This window comes from Gorilla gorilla, chromosome X, assembly GCF_029281585.2.
Source record: "Gorilla gorilla gorilla isolate KB3781 chromosome X, NHGRI_mGorGor1-v2.1_pri, whole genome shotgun sequence".
NCBI lineage: Eukaryota > Metazoa > Chordata > Mammalia > Primates > Hominidae > Gorilla > Gorilla gorilla.
In genome coordinates this window covers 170562690-170584759 of record NC_073247.2, presented here as the reverse complement: position 1 = coordinate 170584759, position 22070 = coordinate 170562690, and positions in this window count along the sequence as shown.

Here is a 22070-nt window from a genome sequence, read left to right as displayed (position 1 = left end):
ACATATCTACACGGCCATCTGTATTAACATGGAGATATCTACACCGATATCTATATAAACATGGAAATATCTACACCGCCATCTGTATGAACATGGAAATATCTCCACCGCCATCTGTATGAACATATAAATATCTACAACGCCATCTGTATTAAGATGGAGATATCTACACCGCTATCTGTATAAACATGGAAATATCTACACCGCTATCTGTATAAACATGGAAATATCTACAGCGCTATCTGTATAAACATGGAAATATCTACACCGCTACCTGTATAAACATGGAAATATCAGCACCGCTATCTGTATGAACATGGAAATATCAGCCCCTCTATCTGTATGAACATGGAAATATCTACACCGCTATCTGTATGAAGATGGAAATATCTACACCGCTATCTGTATTAACATGGAAATAGCTACAACGCTATCTGTATGAACATGGATATATCTACACAGCCATCTGGATGAACATGTAAATATCTACACCGCTATCTGTATGAACATGGAAATATCTACACCGCTATCTGTGTAAACATGCATACATCTTCACCGCTATCTGTATAAACATGGAAATATCTACACCGCTATCTGTATGAACATGGAAATAGCTACACCGCTATCTGTATGAACATGGAAATATCTACACCGCTATCTGTATGAACATGGATATATCTACACAGCCATCTGGATGAACATGGAAATATTTACAGCGATATCTGTGTAAACATGCATACATCTTCACCGCTATCTGTATAAACATGGAAATATCTACACCGCTATCTGTATGAAAATGGAAATGTCTGCACCGCTATCTGTATGAACATGGAAATATCTACACCGCTATCTGTTTGAACATGGAAATATCTACACCGCTATCTGCATGAAAATGGAAATATCTACACTGCTAAAAGCATAAACATGGAAATATCTACACAGCTATCTCTTTACACATGGAAATAACTACACCGCTATCTGTATGAACATGGAAATATCTACACCGCCATGTGTATGAACATAGAAATATCTGCACCGCCATCTGTATGAACATATAAATATCTACACCGCCATCTGTATTAAGATGGAGATATCTACACCGCTATCTGTATAAACATGGAAATATCTACACCGCTATCTGTATAAACATGGAAATATCTACACCGCTATCTGTATAAACATGGAAATATCTACACCACTACCTGTATAAACATGGAAATATCAGCACCGCTATCTGTATGAACATGGAAATATCTACACCGCCATCTGTTTGAACATGGAAATATCTACACCGCTTTCTGCATGAAAATGGAAATATCTACACTGCTATCTGCATATACATTTAAATATCTACACAGCTATCTCTTTACACATGGAAATATCCACACCGCCATCTGAATGAACATTGAAATATCTGCACCGCCATCTGTATGAACATATAAATATCTACACCGCCATCTGTATTAAGGTGGAGATATCTACACCGCTATCTGTATAAACTTGGAAATATCTACACCGCTATCTGTTTGAATATGGAAATACCTACACCGCTGTCTTCATGAAAATGGAAATATCTACACAGCTATCTGCAAATACATGGAAATATCTACACAGCTATCTCTTAACACATGGAAATAACTACACCGCTATCTCTATAAACATGGAAATATCTACACCGCCATCTGTATGAACATGGAAATATCTGCACCGCCATCTGTATGAACATATAAATATCTACACCGCCATCTGTATTAAGAAGGAAATAACTAAACCGCTATCTGTATGAACATTGAAATATCTACACCGCTATCTGTATGAACATGGAAATATCTACACCGCTATCTGTGTAAACATGCATACATCTTCACCGCTATCTGTATAAACATGGAAAAGTCTACAAGGCTATCTGTATGAACATGGAAATATCTACACCGCTATCTGTACGAACATGGAAATATCTAAATCGCTATCTGCATGAAAATAGAAATATCTACACAGCTGTCTGCATATACATGGAAATATCTACACAGCTATCTCTTTACACATGGAAATAACTACACCGCTATCTGTATGAACATGGAAATATCTACACCGCCATCTGAATGAACATGGAAATATCTGCACCGCCATCTGTATGAACATATAAATATCTACACCGCCATCTATATTAAGATGGAGATATCTACACCGCTATCTGAATAAACATGGAAATGTCTACACCGCTATCTGTATAAACATGGAAATATCTACAACACTATCTGTATAACCATGGAAATATCTACACCGCTATCTGTATGAACGTGGAAATATCTACAATGCTATCTGTATGAACATGGAAATATCTGCACCGCCATCTGTATGAACATATAAATATCTACACCGCCATCTGTATTAAGATGGAGATATCTACACCGCTATCTGAATAAACATGCAAATATCTACACCGCTATCTGTATAAACATGGAAATATCTACACTGCTGCCTGTATAAACATGGAAATATCAGCACTGCTATCTGTATGAACATGGAAATATCTACATCGCTATCTGTTTGAACATGGAAATATCTACACCGCTATCTGTATGAACATGGAAATAGCTACACCGATATCTGTATGAACATGGAAATAGCTACACCACTATCTGTATGAACATGGAAATATCTACACCGCTATCTGTATGAACATGGACATATCTACACAGCCATCTGGATGAACATGGAAATATCTACACCGCTATCTGTATGAACATGGAAATATCTACACCGCTATCTGTATGAACATGGATATATCTACACAGCCTTCTGGATGAACATGGAAATATCTACACCGCTATCTGTGTAAGCATGCATAGATCTTCACCGCTATCTGTATAATCATGGAAATATCTACACCGCTATCTGTATGAACATGGAAATATCCACACCGCTATCTGTATGAACATGGAAATATCTACACCGCTATCTGTTTGAACATGGAAATATCTACACCGCTATCTGCATGAAAATGGAAATATCTACACTGCTTTCTGCATATTCATTTAAATATCTGCACAGCTATCTCTTTACACATGGAAATAACTACACCGCTATCTGATTGAACATGGAAATATCTACACCGCCATCTGTATGAACACGGAAATATCTGCACCGCCATCTGTATGAACATATAAATATCTACACCGCCATCTGTATTAAGATGGAGATATCTACACTTCTATCTGTATAAACATGGAAATATCTACACCACCATCTGTATGAACATATAAATATCTACACCGCCATCTGTATTAAGAAGGAAATATCTAAACCGCTATCTGTATAAACATGGAAATATCTACAACGCTGCCTGTATGAACAAGGAAATATCAGCACCGCTATCTGTATGAACATGGAGATATCTACACCGCTATCTGTATGAACATGGAAATATCTACACCGCTATCTGTATGAACATGGAAATAGCTACACCGCTATCTGTATGAACATGGGTATATCTACACAGCCTTCTGGATGAACATGGAAATATCTACACCGCTATCTGCATGAACATGGAAATATCTACACTGCTATCAGTGTAAACATGCATACATCTTCACCGCAATCTGTATAAGCATGGAAATATCAACACCGCTATCTGTATGAGCGTGGAAATATCTACACCGCTATCTGTTTGAACATGGAAATATCTAAACCGCTATCAGCATGAAAATGGAAATATCTACACAGCTATCTGCATATACATGGAAATATCTACACATCTATCTCTTTACACATGTAAATAACTACACCGCTATCTGTATGAACATGGAAATGTCTGCACCGCCATCTGTATGAACATATAAATATCTACACCGCCATCTGTATTAAGATGGAGATATCTACACCGCTATCTTTATAAACATGGAAATATCTACACCGCTATCTGAATAAACATGGAAATATATACACCGCTCTCTGTATAAACAGGGAAATATCAGCACCGCTCTCTGTATGAACATGGAAATATCAGCCCCTCTATCTGTATGAACATGGAAGTTTCTACACCGCTATCTCTATGAACACGGAAATATCTACACCGCTATCTGTTTGAACATGGAAATATCTAAACCGCTATCTGCATGAAAATGGAAATATATACACAGCTATCTGCATATACATGGAAATATCTACACAGCTATCTCTTTACACATGGAAATAACTACACCGCTATCTGTATGAACATGGAAATATCTTCACCGCCATCTGTAGGAACATGGATATATCTACACAGCCATCTGGATGAACATGGAAATATCTACACCGCTATCTGTATGAACATGGAAATATCTACACCGCTATCTGTGTAAACATGCATACATCTTCACCGCTATCTGTATAAACATGGAAATATCTACACTGCTATCTGTATGAACATGGAAATATCTACACCGCTATCTGTTTGAACATGGAAATATCTACACCGCTATCTGCATGAAAATGGAAATATCTACACAGCGATCTGCATATACATGGAAATATCTACAAAGCTATCTCTTTACACGTGGAAATAAGTACAGCGCTATCTCTATAAACATGGAAATAGCTACTCCGCCATCTGTATGAACATGGAAATATCTGCACCGCCATCTGTATGAACATAAAAATATCTACACCGCCATCTATATTAAAATGGAGATATCTACACCGCTATCTGTATAAACTTGGAAATATCTACACTGCTATCTCTATGAACATGGAAATTTCTACACCGCTATCTGTATGAACATGGAAATAGCTACACCGCTATCTGTATGAACATGGAAATATCTACACCGCTATCTGTATGAACATGGAAATATCTACACCGCTATCTGTATGAACATGGATATATCTACACAGCCTTCTGGATGAACATGGAAATATCTACACCGCAATCTGTGTAAACATGCATAGATCTTCACCGCTATCTGTATAAACATGGAAATATCTACACCGCTATCTGTATGAACATGGAAATATCCACACCGCTATCTGTATGAACATGGAAATATCTACACCGCTATCTGTTTGAACATGGAAATATCTACACCGCTATCTGCATGAAAATGGAAATATCTACACTGCTTTCTGCATATTCATTTAAATATCTGCACAGCTATCACTTTTCACATGGAAATAACTACACCGCTATCTGATTGAACATGGAAATATCTACACCGCCATCTGTATGAACACGGAAATATCTGCACCGCCATCTGTATGAACATATAAATATCTACACCGCCATCTGTATTAAGATGGAGATATCTACACTGCTATCTGTATAAACATGGAAATATCTACACAGCCATCTGGATGAACATGGAAATATCTACACCGCTATCTGTATGAACATGGAAATATCTACACCGCGATCTATATGAACATGGATATATCTACACAGCCATCTGTATGAACATGGAAATATCCACACCGCTATCTGTGTAAACATGCATACATCTTCACCGCTATCTGTATAAACATGGAAATATCTACACTGCTATCTCTTTACACATGGAAATATCTGCACCGCTATCTGTATGAACATGGAAATATCTACACCGCTATCTGTTTGAACATGGAAATATCTACACCGCTATCTGCATGAAAATGTATATATCTACACTGCTATCTGCATATACATGGAAATATCTACACAGCTATCTCTTTACGCATGGAAATATCTACACCGCCATCTGTATGAACATGGAAATATCTGCACCGCCATCTGTATGAACATATAAATATCTACACCGCCATCTGTATTAAGATGGAGATAACTACACCGCTATCTGTATAAACATGGAAATATCTACACCGCTATCTGTATAAACATGGAAATATCTACACCGCTACCTGTATAAACATGGAAATATCAGCACCGCTATCTGTATGAACATGGAAATATCTACACCGCTATCTGTATGAACATGGAAATATCTACACCGCTATCTGTATGAACATGGATATATCTACACAGCCCTCTGGATGAACATGGAAATATCCACACCGCTATCTGTGTAAACATACATACGTCTTCACCGCTATCTGTATAAACATGGAAATATCTACACCGCTATCTCTATGAACATGGAAATATCTACACCGCTATCTGTTTGAAGATGGAAATATATACACCACTAACTGCATGAAAATGGAAATATCTACACAGCTATCTGCATATAGATGGAAATATCTACACAGCTATCCCTTTACACATGGAAATAACTACACCGCTATCTGTATGAACATGGAAATGTCTACACCGCCATCTGTATGAACATGGAAATATCTGCACCACCATCTGTATGAACATATACATATCTACACCGCCATATCTATTAAGATGGAGATATCTACACCGCTATCTGAATAAACATGGAAATATCTACACCGCTATCTGTATAAACATGGAAATACCTACACCGCTATCTGTATAAACATGGAAATACCTACACCGCTACCTGTATAAACATGGAAATATCAGCACCGCTATCTGTATGAACATGGAAATATCTACACCGCTATCTCTATAAACATGGAAATATCTACACCGCTATCAGTATGAACATGGAAATAGCTACACTGCTATCTGAATGAACATGGAAATATCTACACCACTACCTGTAGGAACATGGAAGTATCTACACCGCTATCTCTATGAACATGGAAATATCTACACCGCTATCTGTTTGAACATGGAAATATCTAAACCGCTATCTGCATGAAAATGGAAATATATACACAGATATCTGCATATACATGGAAATATCTACACAGCTATCTCTTTACACATGGAAATAACTACACCGCTATCTGTATGAACATGGAAATATCTTCACCGCCATCTGTAGGAACATGGATATATCTACACAGCCATCGGGATGAACATGGAAATATCTACACCGCTATCCGAATGAACATGGAAATATCTACACCGTTATCTGTGTAAACATGCATACATCTTCACAGCTATCTGTATAAACATGGAAATATCTACACTGCTATCTGTGTGAACATGGAAATATCTACACCGCTATCTGTTTGAACATGGAAATATCTACACCGCTATCTGCATGAAAATGGAAATATCTACACAGAGATCTGCATATACATGGAAATATCTACAAAGCTATCTCTTTACACGTGGAAATAAGTACAGCGATATCTCTATAAACATGGAAACAGCTACACCACCATCTGTATGAACACGGAAATATCTGCACCGCCATCTGTATGAACATATAAATATCTACACCACCATCTATATTAAAATGGAGATATCTACACCGCTATCTGTATAAACTTGGAAATATCTACACTGCTATCTCTATGAACATGGAAATTTCTACACCGCTATCTGTATGAACATGGAAATAGCTACACCGCTATCTGTATGAACATGGAAATATCTACACCACTACCTGTTTGAACATGGAAATATCTACACCACTATCTGTATGAACATGGAAATATCTACACCGCTATCTGTGTAAATATGCATACATCTGCACCACAATCTGCATAAACATGGTAATATCTACACCGCTCTCTGTATGAACATGGAAATATCTACACCGCTATCTGTTTGAACATGGAAATATCTACACCGCTATCCGCATGAAAATGGAAATATCTACACCGCTATCTGCATATACATGGAAATATCTACACAACTATCTCTTTACAAATGGAAATAACTACACCGCTATCTGTATGAACATGGAAATCTCTTCACCGCCATCTGTATGAACATGGAAATAGCTGCACCGACATCTGTATGAACATATACATATCTACACGGCCATCTGTATTAACATGGAGATATCTACACCGATATCTATATAAACATGGAAATATCTACACCGCCATCTGTATGAACATGGAAATATCTCCACCGCCATCTGTATGAACATATAAATATCTACAACGCCATCTGTATTAAGATGGAGATATCTACACCGCTATCTGTATAAACATGGAAATATCTACACCGCTATCTGTATAAACATGGAAATATCTACAGCGCTATCTGTATAAACATGGAAATATCTACACCGCTACCTGTATAAACATGGAAATATCAGCACCGCTATCTGTATGAACATGGAAATATCAGCCCCTCTATCTGTATGAACATGGAAATATCTACACCGCTATCTGTATGAACATGGAAATATCTACACCGCTATCTGTATTAACATGGAAATAGCTACAACGCTATCTGTATGAACATGGATATATCTACACAGCCATCTGGATGAACATGGAAATATCTACACCGCTATCTCTGTAAACATGCATAGATCTTCACTGCTATCTGTATAAACATGGAAATATCTACACCGCTATCTGTATGAACATGGAAATATCTACACCGCTATTTGTAAGAACACGGAAATATCTACACCGCTATCTGTTTGAACATGGAAATATCTACACCGCTTTCTGCATGAAAATGGAAATATCTACACTGCTATCTGCATATACATTTAAATATCTACACAGCTATCTCTTTACACATGGAAATATTCACACCGCCATCTGTATGAACATGGAAATATCTGCACCACCAGCTGTATGAACATATAAATATCTACACCGCCATCTGTATTAAGATGGAGATATCTACACCGCTATCTGTATAAACTTGGAAATATCTACACCGCTATCTATTTGAATATGGAAATATCTACACCGCTGTCTTCATGAAAATGGAAATATCTACACAGCTATCTGCAAATACATGGAAATATCTACACAGCTATCTCTTAACACATGGAAATAACTACACCGCTATCTCTATAAACATGGAAATATCTACACCGCCATCTGTATGAACATGGAAATATCTGCACCGCCATCTGTATGAACATATAAATATCTACACCGCCATCTGTATTAAGAAGGAAATAACTAAACCGCTATCTGTATGAACATTGAAATATCTACACCGCTATCTGTATGAACATGGAAATATCTACACCGCTATCTGTGTAAACATGCATACATCTTCACCGCTATCTGTATAAACATGGAAATGTCTACAAGGCAATCTGTATGAACATGGAAATATCTACACCGCTATCTGTACGAACATGGAAATATCTAAACCGCTATCTGCATGAAAATAGAAATATCTACACAGCTATCTGCATATACATGGAAATATCTACACAGCTATCTCTTTACACATGGAAATAACTACACCGCTATCTGTATGAACATGGAAATATCTACACCACCATCTGAATGAACATGGAAATATCTGCACCGCCATCTGTATGAACATATAAATATCTACACCGCCATCTATATTAAGATGGAGATATCTACACTGCTATCTGAATAAACATGGAAATGTCTACACCGCTATCTGTATAAACATGGAAATATCTACAACACTATCTGTATAACCATGGAAATATCTACACCGCTATCTGTATGAACATGGAAATATCTACACTGCTATCTGTATGAACATGGAAATATCTGCACCGCCATCTGTATGAACATATAAATATCTACACCGCCATCTGTATTAAGATGGAGATATCTACACCGCTATCTGAATAAACATGCAAATATCTACACCGCTATCTGTATAAACATGGAAATATCTACACTGCTGCCTGTATAAACATGGAAATATCAGCACTGCTATCTGTATGAACATGGAAATATCTACATCGCTATCTGTATGAACATGGAAATATCTACACCGCTATCTGTATGAACATGGAAATAGCTACACCGTTATCTGTATGAACATGGAAATAGCTACACCACTGTCTGTATGAATATGGAAATATCTACACCGCTATCTGTATGAACATGGACATATCTACACAGCCATCTGGATGAACATGGAAATATCAACACCGCTATCTGTATGAACATGGAAATATCTACACCGCTATCTGTATGAACATGGATATATCTACACAGCCTTCTGGATGAACATGGAAATATCTACACCGCTATCTGTGTAAACATGCAGAGATCCTCACCGCTATCTGTATAAACATGGAAATATCTACACCGCTATCTGTATGAACATGGAAATATCCACACCGCTATCTGTATGAACATGGAAATATCTACACCGCTATCTGATTGAACATGGAAATATCTACACCGCTATCTGCATGAAAATGGAAATATCTACACTGCTTTCTGCATATTCATTTAAATATCTGCACAGCTACCTCTTTAAACATGGAAATAACTACACCGCTATCTGTTTGAACATGGAAATATCTACACCGCCATCTGTATGAACACGGAAATATCTGCACCGCCATCTGTATGAACATATAAATATCTACACCGCCATCTGTATTAAGATGGAGATATCTACACTGCTATCTGTATAAACATGGAAATATCTACACCACCATCTGTATGAACATATAAATATCTACAACGCCATCTGTATTAAGAAGGAAATATCTAAACCGCTATCTGTATAAACATGGAAATATCTACAACGCTGCCTGTATGAACAAGGAAATATCAGCACCGCTATCTGTATGAACATGGAGATATCTACACCGCTATCTGTATGAACATGGAAATATCCACACCGCTATCTGTATGAACATGGAAATAGCTACACCACTATCTGTATGAACATGGGTATATCTACACAGCCTTCTGGATGAACATGGAAATATCTACACCGCTATCTGCATGAACATGGAAATATCTACACTGCTATCAGTGTAAACATGCATACATCTTCACCGCAATCTGTATAAGCATGGAAATATCAACACCGCTATCTGTATGAACGTGGAAATATCTACACCGCTATCTGTTTGAACATGGAAATATCTAAACCGCTATCAGCATGAAAATGGAAATATCTACACAGCTATCTGCATATACATGGAAATATCTACACATCTATCTCTTTACACATGTAAATAACTACACCGCTATCTGTATGAACATGGAAATGTCTGCACCGCCATCTGTATGAACATATAAATATCTACACCGCCATCTGTATTAAGATGGAGATATCTACACCGCTATCTGTATAAACATGGAAATATCTACACCGCTATCTGAATAAACATGGAAATATATACACCGCTCTCTGTATAAACATGGAAATATCAGCACCGCTATCTGTATGAACATGGAAATATCAGCCCCTCTATCTGTATGAACATGGAAGTTTCTACACCGCTATCTCTATGAACATGGAAATATCTACACCGCTATCTGTTTGAACATGGAAATATCTAAACCGCTATCTGCATGAAAATGGAAATATATACACAGCTATCTGCATATACATGGAAATATCTACACAGCTATCTCTTTACACATGGAAATAACTACACCGCTATCTGTATGAACATGGAAATATCTTCACCGCCATCTGTAGGAACTTGGATATATCTACACAGCCATCTGGATGAACATGGAAATATCTACACCGCTATCTGTATGAACATGGAAATATCTACACCGCTATCTGTGTAAACATGCATACATCTTCACCGCTATCTGTATAAACATGGAAATATCTACACTGCTATCTGTATGAACATGGAAATATCTACACCGCTATCTGTTTGAACATGGAAATATCTACACCGCTATCTGCATGAAAATGGAAATATCTACACAGCGATCTGCATACACATGGAAATATCTACAAAGCTATCTCTTTACACGTGGAAATAAGTACAGCGCTATCTCTATAAACATGGAAATAGCTACTCCGCCATCTGTATGAACATGGAAATATCTGCACCGCCATCTGTATGAACATATAAATATCTACACCGCCATCTATATTAAAATGGAGATATCTACACCGCTATCTGTATAAACTTGGAAATATCTACACTGCTATCTCTATGAACATGGAAATATCTACACCGCTATCTGTATGAACATGGAAATATCTACACCGCTATCTGTATGAACATGGAAATATCTACACCACTATCTGTATGAACATGGAAATATCTACACCGCTATCTCTATGAGCATGGATATATCTACACCGCCATCTGTATGAACATGGAAATATCTACACCACTATCTGTATGAACATGGAAATATCTACACCGCTATCTGTGTGAATATGCATATATCTTCACCGCTATCTGTATAAACATGGTAATATCTACACCGCTATCTGTATGAACATGGAAATATCTACACCGCTATCTGTTGAACATGGAAATATCTACACCGCTATCTGCATGAACATGGAAATATCTACACCGCTATCTGTATGAACATGGAAATATCTACACAGCTATCTCTATACACATGGAAATATCTACACCGCTATCTGTATGAACATGGAAATATCTTCACCGCTATCTGTATGAACATGGAAATAGCTGCACCGACTATCTGTATGAACATATACATATCTACACCGCCATCTGTATTAACATGGAAATATCTACACCGATATCTGTATAAACATGGAAATATCTACACCGCTATCTGCATGAAAATGGAAATATCTACACCGCTATCTGTATAAACATATAAATATCTACACCGCTATCTGTATTAACATGGAAATATCTACACCAATATCTGTATGAACATGGAAATATCTACACCGCTATCTGTATGAACATGGAAATATCTACACCGCTATCTGTATGAACATGGAAATATCTACACCGCCATCTGTATTAAGATGGAAATATCAACACTGCTATCTGTATAAACATGGAAATATCTGCACCGCCATCTGTATGAACATATAAATGTCTACACCGCCATCTGTATTAAGAAGGAAATATCTAAACCGCTACCTGTATAAACATGGAAATATCTACACCGCTGCCTGTATAAACATGGAAATATCAGCACCGCTATCTGTATGAACATGGAAATATCTACACCGCTATCTGTAGGAACATGGAAATAGCTACACCGCTGCCTGTATAAACATGGAAATATCAGCACCGCTATCTGTATGAACATGGAAGTATCTACACCACTATCTGTATGAACATGGATATATCTACACAGCCATCTGGATGAACATGGAAATATCTACACCACTATCTGTATGAACATGGAAATATCTACACCGCTATCTGTATGAACATGGAAATATCTACACCACTATCTGTATGAACATGGAAATATCTACGCCGCTATCTTTTTGAACATGGAAATATCTACACCGCTATCTGCATGAAAATGGAAATATCTACACTCCTATCTGCATATACATAGAAATATCTACACAGCTACATCTTTACACATGGAAATAACTACACCGCTATTTGTATGAACATGGAAATATCCACACCGCCATCTGTATGAACATGGAAATATCTGCACCGCCATCCGTATGAACATATAAATATCTACACCGCCATCTGTATTAAGATGGAGATATCTACACCGCTATCTGTATAAACATGGAAATATGTACACCGCTATCTGTATAAACATGGACATATCTACACCGCTATCTGTATGAACATGGAAATATCAACAACGCTACCTGTGTAAACATGGAAAATCAGCTCCGCTATCTGTATGAACATGGAAATATCTACACCGCTATCTGTATGAACATGGAAATATCTTCACCGCTATCTGTATGAACATGGAAATATCTACACCGCTATCTGTATGAACATGGATATATCTACAGAGCCCTCTGGATGAACATGGAAATATCCACACCGCTATCTGTGTAAACATGCATACATCTTCACCGCTATCTGTATAAACATGGAAATATCTACACAGCTATCTGCATATACATGGAAATATCTACACAGGTATCTCTTTACACATGGAAATAACTACACCGCTACCTGTATGAACATGGAAATATCTAAACCGCCATCTGTATGAACATGGAAATATCTGCACCGCCATCTGTATGAACATATAAATATCTACACCGCCATCTGTATTAAGATGGAGATATCTACACCGCTATCTGAATAAACATGGAAATATCTACACCGCTATCTGTACGAACATGGAAATATCTAAACCGCTATCTGCATGAAAATAGAAATATCTACACAGCTATCGGCATATACATGGAAATATCTACAAAGCTATCTCTTTACACATGGAAATAACTACACCGCTATCTCTATAAACACGGAAATATCTACACCGCCATCTGTATGAACATGGAAATATCTGCACCGCCATCTGTATAAACATATAAATATCTACACCGCCATCTGTATTATGATGGTGATATCTACCCCGCTATCTGTATAAACTTGGAAATATCTAAACCGCTATCTGTATAAACATGGAAATACCTACACCGCTCTCTGTATGAACATGGAAATATCAGCCCCTCTATCTGTATGAACATGGAAATATCTATACCGCTATCTGCATGAAAAAGGAAATACATACACAGCTATCTGCATATACATGGAAATATCTACACAGCTATCTCTTTACACATGGAAATAACTACACCGCTATCTGTATGAACATGGAAATATCTTCACCGCCATCTGTTGGAACATGGATATATCTACACAGCCATCTGAATGAACATGGAAATATCTACACCGCTATCTGTTTGAACATGGAAATATCTACAACGCTATCTGTGTAATCATGCATACATCTTCACCGCTATCTCTATAAACATGGAAATATCTACACTGCTATCTGTATGAACATGGAAATGTCTACACCGCTATCTGTTTGAACATGGAAATATCTACACCGCTATCTGCATGAAAATGGAAATATCTACAAAGCTATCTGCATATACATGGAAACATCTACACAGCTATCTCTTTACACATGGAAATAACTACACCGCTAAATATATAAACATGGAAATAGCTACACCGCCATCTGTATGAACATGGAAATATCTGCACCACCATCTGTATGAACATATAAATATCTACACCGACATCTGTATAAAGAAGGAAATATCTAAACCGCTATCTGTATGAACATTGAAATATCTACATCGCTATCTGTATGAACATGGAAATATCTACACCGCTATCTGTGTAAACATGCATATATCTTCACCGCTATCTCTATAAACATGGAAATATCTACACCGCTATCTGTATGAACATGGAAATATCTACACCGCTATCAGTACGAACATGGAAATATCTAAACCGCTATCAGCATGAAAATAGAAATATCTACACAGCTATCTGCATATACATGGAAATATCTACAAAGCTATCTCTTTACACATGGAAATAACTACACCGCTATCTCTATAAACACGGAAATATCTACACTGCCATCTGTATGAACATGGAAATATCTGCACCGCCATCTGTATAAACATATAAATATCTACACCGCCATCTGTATTTAGATGGAGATATCTACACCGCTATCTGTATAAACTTGGAAATATCTACACCGCTGTCTGTATAAACATGGAAATACCTACACCGCTATCTGTATAAACATGGAAATACCTACACCGCTACCTGTATAAACATGGAAATATCAGCACCGCTATCTGTATGAACATGGAAATATCTACACCGCTATCTCTATAAACATGGAAATATCTACACCGCTATCAGTATGAACATGGAAATAGCTACACTGCTATCTGAATGAACATGGAAATATCTACACCACTATCTGTAGGAACATGGAAATATCTACACCGCTATCAGCATGAACATGGATATATCTACACAGCCATCTGGATGAACATGGAAATATCTACACCGCTATCTGCATGAACATGGAAATAACTACACTGCTATCTGTGTAAACTTGCATACATCTTCACCGCAATCTGTATAAGCATGGAAATATCAACACCGCTATCTGTATGAACGTGGAAACATCTACACCGCTATCTGTTTGAACATGGAAATATCTAAACCGCTATCATCATGAAAATGGAAATATCTACACAGCTATCTGCATACACATGGAAATATCTACACATCTATCTCTTTACACATGTAAATAACTACACCGCTATCTGTATGAACATGGAAATGTCTGCACCGCCATCTGTATGAACATATAAAAATCTACACCGCCATCTGTATTAAGATGGAGATAACTACACCGCTATCTGTATAAACATGGAAATATCTACACCGCTATCTGAATAAACATGGAAATATCTACACCGCTCTCTGTATAAACATGGAAATATCAGCACCGCTATCTGTATGAACATGGAAATATCAGCCCCTCTATCTGTATGAACATGGAAGTATCTACACCGCTATCTCTATGAACATGGAAATATCTACACCGCTATCTGTTTGAACATGGAAATATCTAAACCGCTATCTGCATGAAAATGGAAATATATACACAGCTATCTGCATATACATGGAAATATCTACACAGCTATCTCTTCACACATGGAAATAACTACACCGCTATCTGTATGAACATGGAAATATCTTCACCGCCATCTGTAGGAACATGGATATATCTACACAGCCATCGGGATGAACATGGAAATATCTACACCGCTATCTGTATGAACATGGAAATATCTACACCGTTATCTGTGTAAACATGCATACATCTTCACAGCTATCTTTATAAACATGGAAATATCTACACTGCTATCTGTATGAACATGGAAATATCTACACCGCTATCTGTTTGAGCATGGAAATATCTACACCGCTATCTGCATGAAAATGGAAATATCTACACAGAGATCTGCATATACATGGAAATATCTACAAAGCAATCTCTTTACACGTGGAAATAAGTACAGCGCTATCTCTATAAACATGGAAACAGCTACACCACCATCTGTATGAACACGGAAATATCTGCACCGCCATCTGTATGAACATATAAATATCTACACCACCATCTATATTAAAATGGAGATATCTACACTGCTATCTGTATAAACTTGGAAATATCTACACTGCTATCTCTATGAACATGGAAATTTCTACACCGCTATCTGTATGAACATGGAAATAGCTACACCGCTATCTGTATGAACATGGAAATATCTACACCACTACCTGTTTGAACATGGAAATATCTACACCGCTATTTGTATGAACATGGATATATCTACACAGCCATCTGGATGAACACGGAAATATCTACACCACTATCTGTATGAACATGGAAATATCTACACCGCTATCTGTGTAAATATGCATACATCTGCACCACAATCTGAATAAACATGGTAATATCTACACCGCTCTCTGTATGAAAATGGAAATATCTACACCGCTATCTGTTTGAACATGGAAATATCTACACAGCTATCCGCATGAAAATGGAAATATCTACACCGCTATCTGCATATACATGGAAATATCTACACAGCTATCTCTTTACACATGGAAATAACTACACCGCTATCTGTATGAACATGGAAATCTCTTCACCGCCATCTGTATGAACATGGAAATAGCTGCACCGACATCTGTATGAACATATACATATCTACACGGCCATCTGTATTAACATGGAGATATCTACACCGATATCTATATAAACATGGAAATATCTACACCGCTATCTGTATAAACATGGCAATATCTACACCGCTATCTGTATAAACATGGAAATATCTACACCACTACCTGTATAAACATGGAAATATCAGCACCGCTATCTGTATGAACATGGAAATATCAGCCCCTCTATCTGTATGAACATGGAGATATCTACACCGCTATCTGTATGAACATGGAAATATCTAGACCGCTATCTGAATGAACATGGAAATACCTTCACCGCCATCTGTATGAACATGGATATACCTACACAGGCATCTGGATGAACATGGATATATCTACACAGCCCTCTGGATGAACATGGAAATATCCACACCGCTATCTGTGTAAACATGCATACATCTTCAACGCTATCTGTATAAACATGGAAATATCTACACAGCCATCTGGATGAACATGGAAGTAGCTACACCGCTATCTGTATGAACATGGAAATATCTACACCGCTATGTGTATGAACATGGATATATCTACACAGCCATCTGGATGAACATGGAAATATCTGCACCGCCATCTGTATGAACATATAAATATCTACACTGCCATCTATATTAAGATGGAGATATCTACACCGCTATCTGAATAAACATGAAAATATCTACACCGCTATCTGTATAAACATGGAAATATCAGCACCGCTATCTGTATGAACATGGAAATATCAGCCCCTCTATCTGTATGAACATGGAGATATCTACACCGCCATCTGTATGAACATGGATATATCTACACAGCCATCTGGAGGAACAAGGAAATATCTACACCGCTATCTGTATGAACATGGAAATAGCTACACCGCTATCTGTATGAACATGGAAATATCTACACCGCTATCTGTATGAACATGGAGATATCTACACCGCCATCTGTATGAACATGGATATATCTACACAGCCATCTGGAGGAACATGGAAATACCTACACCGCTATCTGTACGAACATGGAAATATCTACACCGCTATCTGTATGAACATGGAAATAGCTACACCGCTATCTGTATGAACATGGAAATATCCACACCACTATCTGAACGAACATGGAAATATCTACACCGCTATCTGAATAAACATGGAAATATCTACACCGCTATCTGTATAAACATGGAAATATCAGCACCGCTATCTGTATGAACATGGAAATATCTACACCGCTATCTGTTTGAACATGGAAATATCTACACGGCTATCTGCATGAAAATGGAAATATCTACACTGCTATCTGCATATACATGGAAATATCTACACAGCTATCTCTTTACACATGGAAATAACTACACCGCTATCTGTATGAACATGGAAATATCTACACCGCCATCTGTATGAACATGGAAATATCTGCACCACCATCTGTATGAACATTTAAATATCTACACCGCCATCTGTATTAAGATGGAGATATCTACACCGCTATCTGTATAAACCTGAAAATATCTACACCGCTATCTGTATAAACATGGAAATATCTACACCGCTATCTGGATAAACATGGAAATTTCTACACCGCTACCTGTATAAACATGGAAATATAAGCACCGCTATCTGTAGGAACATGGAGATATCTACACCGCCATCTGTATGAACATGGATATATCTACACAGCCATCTGGAGGAACATGGAAATATCTACAACGCTATCTGTACGAATATGGAAATAGCTACACCGCTATCTGTATGAACATGGAAATATCTACACCGCTATCTGTATGAACATGGAAATATCTACACCGCTATCTGTATGAACAAGGAAATATCTTCACCGCCATCTGTACGAACATGGATATATCTACAGAGCCATCTGGATGAACATGGAAATATCTACACCGCCATCTGTATGAACATATAAATATCTACACCGCCATCTGTATTAAGATGGAGATATCTACACCGCTATCTGTACAAACCTGAAAATATCTACACCGCTATCTGTATAAACATGGAAATATCTACACCGCTATCTGGATAAACATGGAAATTTCTACACCGCTACCTGTATAAACATGGAAATATCAGCACCGCTATCTGAAGGAACATGGAGATATCTACACCGCCATCTGTATGAACATGGATATATCTACACAGCCATCTGGAGGAACATGGAAATACCTACACCGCTATCTGTACGAACATGGAAATATCTACACCGCTATCTGTATGAATATGGAAATAGCTACACCGCTATCTGTATGAACATGGAAATATCTACACCACTATCTGAACGAACATGGAAATATCTACACCGCTATCTGTATGAACATGGATATATCTACACAGCCATCTGGATGAACATGGAAATATCTACACCGCTATCTGTATGAACATGGAAATATCTTCACCGCTATCTGTGTAAACATGCATACATCTTCACCGATATCTGTATAAACATGGAAATATCTACACCGCTATCTGTATGAACATGGAAATAGCTACACCGCTATCTGTATGAACATGGAAATAGCTACACCGCTATCTGTATGAACATGGATATATCTACACAGCCATCTGGATGAACATGGAAATATCTGCACCGCCATCTGTATGAACATATAAATATCTACACTGCCATCTGTATTAAGATGGAGATATCTACACCGCTATCTGAATAAACATGGAAATATCTACACCGCTATCTGTATAAACATGGAAATATCAGCACCGCTATCTGTATGAACATGGAAATATCAGCCCCTCTATCTGTATGAACATGGAGATATCTACACCGCCATCTGTATGAACATGGATATATCTACACAGCCATCTGGAGGAACATGGAAATATCTACACCGCTATCTGTATGAACATGGAAATAGCTACACCGCTATCTGTATGAACATGGAAATATCTACACCGCTATCTGTATGAACAGGGAAATATCTACACCGCTATCTGTATGAACACGGAAATATCTTCACCGCCATCTGTACGAACATGGATATACCTACAGAGCCATCTGGATGAACATGGAAATATCTACACCGCCATCTGTATGAACATATAAATATCTACACCGCCATCTGTATTAAGATGGAGATATCTACACCGCTATCTGTATAAACCTGAAAATATCTACACCGCTATCTGTATAAACATGGAAATACCTACACCGCTATCTGGATAAACATGGAAATTTCTACACCGCTACCTGTATCAACATGGAAATATCAGCACCGCTATCTGTAGGATCATGGAGATATCTACACCGCCATCTGTATGAACATGGATATATCTACACAGCCATCTGGAGGAGCATGGAAATATCTACAACGCTATCTGTACGAATATGGAAATAGCTACACCGCTATCTGTATGAACATGGAAATATCTACACCGCTATCTGTATGAACATGGAAATATCTACACCGCTATCTGTATGAACAAGGAAATATCTTCACCGCCATCTGTACGAACATGGATATATCTACAGAGCCATCTGGATGAACATGGAAATATCTACACCGCCATCTGTATGAACATATAAATATCTACACCGCCATCTGTATTAAGATGGAGATATCTACACCGCTATCTGTACAAACCTGAAAATATCTACACCGCTATCTGTATAAACATGGAAATATCTACACCGCTATCTGGATAAACATGGAAATTTCTACACCGCTATCTGTATAAACATGGAAATATCAGCACCGCTATCTGAAGGAACATGGAGATATCTACACCGCCATCTGTATGAACATGGATATATCTACACAGCCATCTGGAGGAACATGGAAATATCTACACCGCTATCTGTACGAACATGGAAATATCTACACCGCTATCTGTATGAACATGGAAATAGCTACACCGCTATCTGTATGAACATGGAAATATCTACACCACTATCTGAACGAACATGGAAATATCTACACCGCTATCTGTATGAACATGGATATATCTACACAGCCATCTGGATGAACATGGAAATATCTACACCGCTATCTGTATGAACATGGAAATATCTTCACCGCTATCTGTGTAAACATGCATACATCTTCACCGATATCTGTATAAACATGGAAATATCTACACCGCTATCTGTATGAACATGGAAATAGCTACACCGCTATCTGTATGAACATGGAAATAGCTACACCGCTATCTGTATGAACATGGATATATCTACACAGCCATCTGGATGAACATGGAAATATCTGCACCGCCATATGTATGAACATATAAATATCTACACTGCCATCTGTATTAAGATGGAGATATCTACACCGCTATCTGAATAAACATGGAAATATCTACACCGCTATCTGTATAAACATGGAAATATCAGCACAGCTATCTGTATGAACATGGAAATATCAGCCACTCTATCTGTATGAACATGGAGATATCTACACCGCCATCTGCATGAACATGGATATATCTACACAGCCATCTGGAGGAACATGGAAATATCTACACCGCTATCTGTATGAACATGGAAATAGCTACACCGCTATCTGTATGAACATGGAAATATCTACACCGCTATCTGTATGAACAGGGAAATATCTACACCGCTATCTGTATGAACAAGGAAATATCTTCACCGCCATCTGTA